Source organism: Zea mays, chromosome 2 (assembly GCF_902167145.1).
Source record: "Zea mays cultivar B73 chromosome 2, Zm-B73-REFERENCE-NAM-5.0, whole genome shotgun sequence".
Classification (NCBI taxonomy): Eukaryota; Viridiplantae; Streptophyta; class Magnoliopsida; order Poales; family Poaceae; genus Zea; species Zea mays.
In genome coordinates, this window is record NC_050097.1 from 243,296,312 (window position 1) to 243,301,865 (window position 5,554).

Consider the following 5,554-nt stretch of genomic DNA (forward strand, 5'->3'; position numbering starts at 1 on the left):
ACCGCTGCTCGAGCTGCTGGGGCGACCGAGGACGTAATGACTGTGTACTTACCCATTGTCCTCGGGCAAGACGTGCTACAATGGCTGCGACATCTACTCCGACACTGCATCGACGACTGGAGCGACTTCAGTCGGCGCTTCACCGCCAACTTCCAGTCCCTCTCCGACAAACCAGCGCAACCATGGGACCTCAAATCCATCAAGTGCCGGGGGGACGAAACTCTCCGGTCGTACCTCAAAAGGTTCCAGACCATGAGAAATCGTATCCCCGAGGTCGCGGAGGCGGTAGTGATCGAGGACTTCTACAGAGGATCCAATGACTCAGCCTTCGTCCGAACCATATTACAGAAGGCGCCGACTACCTCTGAGCAACTGTTTTGGGAAGCCGACATCTACATCACCGCCGACGAGTGAGCTCAGGACCTCATCGGAGGAGTAAAACCAGCACCAGCGGCACCGCGACGCAACACGAATCAGCAGCCCGACAAGCGTTGGGAGAAGATACCTCGCAAAGAAGTCCACGCCGCTGGACCACCTGCCTCTCGCGCCCGGGGAGGACCTCGTGGAGGCGAACGCACGCTGGACGACATCCTCGACGCCCAGTGCCCGTACCACAAGAACATGCGCCACACCCTTCGAAACTGTAGAGACTTCAAGCACTCCGTCGGGCACGGCCGACCCTTCCAACCTCTACCTCCTCCTCCGCCGCGGGGAGGACCAGGAGAACCGCGACAACCCCAGCAACAAGAGGAGGGAGGAGGTGGAGCCTTCCCGCATGTCAACAAAGAGGTCAACGTCATCTTCGGCGGACACGGATCGCAGGAGAACAAGAGACAACAAAAGCTCAACGATCGCCAAATACTGGTGGCGACCACCGGTCCTCCCGCCCCATACCGATGGTCGGAGCACCCGATCACCTTCACTCGGGAAGATCAGTGGCTCAACTTCGACCACCCAGGCAAATACCCGCTCCTCGTCGATCCGGTGATCCGAGAAAGCAGGGTGAGGAAGGTATTAGTGGACGGGGGAGCAGCATCAACGTCACCTTCCCTCGGACACTTCAAGGCTTGGGAGTTCACCTCAAAGAGCTCCGCGAGTCAGATACTCCTTTCTTCGGCATCGTGCCGACTGAAGGAGAATACCCGCTGGGCCACATCTACATGCCGGTCACCTTCAGAACTCTGGAGAACTACAGAACTGAGTTCCTAAGGTTCGAAGTGGCAAACTTTGACTGTAGGTACAACGCCATCATCGGGAGGCCTGGATTGGCGAAATTCATGGCCATTCCGCATTACACATACATGATATTGAAGATGCCAGGGCCGCAAGGGATCATAATTGTGCACGCTGACTTCCAAGGCGTCGCAGAATGTTTCCGGGTGGCCATCCAGGCGGCCCTCACCACCAAACCGTCGACGACTTCTTGTGCACAGGCAAACTCTAAGCCTGAGGAAGACCTCGCGGTACCCGCGAGCGAGGCTCAAGCCGCGACCTCTATGCGGCCGACTGAAGAAACCAAAAGAGTCAACCTTGGGTTCACTGATGAACGCAAAACCGCCATCATCAGCTCCAGCCTAGATGACAAATAGGAAGGCGCGCTCGTCCAGTTCCTGCAAGATAACCGAGACGTATTCGCATGGCAACCTACGGATATGCCGGGAGTCCCGAGAGAACTGGCCGAGCACAAATTGAAGGTCTACCCCCAGGCGAGGCCGATTTGGCAAAAATTACGTCGTTTCACGCCTGACAAGAGAGAGGCCATTCGCGCTGAGCTGGCTCGCTTGGTCGCGGCTGGATTTATTAGAGAGGTGTTACATCCCGAATGGTTAGCCAATCCTGTTCTTGTACTCAAAAAGAATAAAGTGGATTGGCGCATGTGCGTCGACTATACAGATCTCAACAAACACTGTCCAAAGGATCCCTTCGGGCTCCCTAGGATAGATCAGGTGGTAGATTCCACCGTTGGATGTTCTGTGCTGTCCTTCTTGGATTGCTACTCTGGGTATCATCAGATCAGCCTGACGAAAGAAGACGAGGAAAAAACAGTGTTCATCACTCCATTCGGTGCTTTCTGCTATACCTCCATGCCGTTTGGCCTCAAAAACGCTGGAGCGACTTATCAGAGAGCTATTCAAACATGCTTAGCCGATCACTGGGGCAAGCGTGTGGAAGCTTATGTGGACGATGTGGTAATCAAAACAGAAAATTCGGAAAATTTCATTGAAGATTTACAGCTAGTTTTCAACAGCCTACGACGATATCAATGGAAGCTTAATCCCGAAAAATGTGTCTTCGGGGTACCAGCAGGAAAGTTACTCGGGTTTATTGTCAGCCACCGGGGAATTGAAGCTAATCCAGAAAAGATCGAAGCTATCATGAGGATGGAGGCACCGCGATCACAGAAGAAAGTTCAAAGACTTACCGGATGTATGGCAGCCTTGAGCAGATTCATATCCAGGCTGGGAGAAAAAGGCTTACCATTTTATAAGTTACTCAAGAAGGTGGACAAGGTTCAGTGGACTTTAGAAGCACAGGAAGCCCTAGACGCATTGAAAAAGTTCTTGACAACACCACCAGTGCTGAAACCACCGCGTCGAGCCACGCCGACTCAACCAGCTGAAGAGCTGCTGTTATATATCTCTTGCACGACTCACGTGGTGAGCACCGCGTTGGTAGTCGAGCGAGCAGAAGAAGGACATGCATACCCAGTGCAACATCCTGTTTATTTCATCAGTGAAGTTCTGGGTCCCTCGAAGAAGAAATACCTTCAAGTTCAAAAGCTATTATATGCAGTACTTATAACTGCACGCAAGCTCTGTCACTACTTCGACGACCACAAAGTCATAGTAGTCACGGGATTTCCGATAGGAGATATTCTTCACAACAAAGAAGCCATCGGGAGAATAGCCAAGTGGGCCTGCGAGCTGGGATCTCATGACATTGAATTTTGACCTCGCACTGCCATTAAAACTCAAGCACTGGTTGACTTCGTATCAGAGTGGACCGAACAACAAGTACCAGATAACCCAGAAACTGCAGAAGTATGGCGAATGTATTTTGATGGCTCCTTAAAGCTGCAGGGAGCAGGCGCAGGGATCCTCTTTACCGCACCTGGAGGCGAGCACCTCAGATATGCCCTTCAGTTGTTATTTCCAGCCTCTAACAATGCAGCAGAGTATGAAGCTCTGATTCATGGACTGAACATTGCTATATCACTAGGCATCAAGAGACTGATGGTATATGGAGATTCTCTGGTAGTCATAAGTCAGATAAATAAAGAATGGGATTGTTCGAGCGATTCAGTGGGAAAATACTGCACTGCCGTCCGGAAACTAGAAGATAAATTTGAAGGTCTGGAGTTTCACCATGTAGAAAGAGATCGAAACACGGCAGCTGATGTATTGTCCAAGCTAGGATCCAGTCGAACTCAGGTCCCACCTAGAGTCTTTGTTCAAGAAATAACACACCCAAGCATCTCACTGGATCAAGCAGAAGAATGTAATACCTTGAGCTAACCAGAATCAAATTCTGATGACTGGAGGAGGCCAATCATCAAATATATAAAAAATGAGGAGGAGCCAGATGACAAGAATACAGCCGAGTGCATCGCAAGACAATCAGCTCACTATACACTCATTGGGGAAACACTATACAGAAGAGGTGCATCAGGAGTCCTCATGAAATGCATTCTCTCAGCTACTGGAAAGCAACTTCTGGATGAGGTCCATGCTGGGCAATGTGGAGTACACATAGCATCCAGGACCCTAGTTGGGAAGGTTTTCAGGTCAGGTTTCTATTGGCCAACAGCGAAGAGTGACACAGTCGAGTTAGTCCAGAGGTGTGAAGCTTGCTAGTACCTATCAAAACAGCAGCATCTACCAGCACAACAGCTGCAGACTATACCCATAACTTGGTCGTTCGCGTGCTGAGGATTGGATATGATTGGACCTTTCAAAAAAGCTCAAGGAGGATACACTCATGTACTGGTGGCTATCGACAAGTTCACTAAATGGATAGAGTTCAAACTCATTGCTTCTCTAACTTCAGCTAAGGCAGTGGAATTCATACAAGATATAATATTTAGGTTCGAGATACCAAATAGCATCATAACCGACCTAGGATCCAACTTCACCAGTTCGGAATTCTTCGATTTCTGTGAGCAAAAGAGCATTCAGATCAAATATGCCTCGGTGGCACATCCAAGGGCCAACGGACAAGTAGAAAGAGCTAACGGGATGATATTAGAAGCACTCAGAAAGAAGGTCTTCGACAAGAACGAGAAATTCGCAGGAAAATGGATCAGAGAACTGCCATACGTAGTCTGGAGTCTGAGAACTCAACCCAGTCGAGCTCTGCATGAAAATACCCCCTTCTTTATGGTTTATGGTTCGGAGGCAGTGCTACATGCCGATCTCAAGTTCGGGGCACCAAGGTTAATCTTGGACAACATAGCAGAAGCTGAAGCTACTAGGCTAGAAGACGTTGACGTACTCGAAGAGGAGCGACTAAATACGGTGATTCAATCAGCACGATACCAGCAAACTCTGAGGCGCTATCATGATAAGGCCATACGACGTCGATCCTTCGCAGTGGGAGATCTCGTCCTCCGCTGAATTCTAACGGGGGAGGGATGGCATAAATTGTCACCTCTATGGGAAGGACCATTCATAGTAGCAGAAGTCACTCGACCGAGATCATATCGCCTCACTCAGATGGACGGAACATAAATTGGGAACTCATGGAACATAGAACATCTCAGGAAGTTCTACCCGTAGCTACATCTCAGAAGCTATTGGGGCGACGATGTACTCTGTAAATTGAGAAAAGTATCGCCAATAAAAAAGGTTTCAAAGGCACTCAGATTGTTCACTGTCAATTATCACGTTTACTTAACTCGGGGTGACCACTATGCCCTACTAACGGAGCAATCGGCTTAAGTCGACAATGACTTAAGACGGTGCGACATGCTCATGCTTACTTAACTCGAGGTGACCACTATGCCCTACTAACGGAGCAATCGACTTAAGTCGGCAATGACTTAAGACAGTGCGACATGCTCATGCTTGCTTAACTCGGGGTGACCACTATGCCCTACTAACGGAGCAATCGGCTTAAGTCGACAATGACTTAAGACGGTGCGATATGCTCATGCTTGCTTAACTCGGGGTGACCACTATGCCCTACTAACGGAGCAATCGGCTTAATTTGGCAATGACTTAAGACGGTGCGACATGCTCATGCTTACTTAACTCAGGGTGACCACTATGCCCTACTAACGGAGCAATCGACTTAAATCGGCAATGACTTAAGACGGTGTGACATGCTCATGCTTACTTAACTCGGGGTGACCACTATGCCCTGCTAACGGAGCAATCGACTTAAGTCGGCAACGACTTAAGGCGGTGTGACATGCTCATGCATACTTAACTCGGGGTGACCACTATGCCCTACTAACAGAGCAATCAGTTTAAGTTGGCAATAACTTAAGGCAGTGCAACATGCTCACACTTATCTAAAACTCGGGGTGACCACTACGCCCCACTAGCGGAGCAGT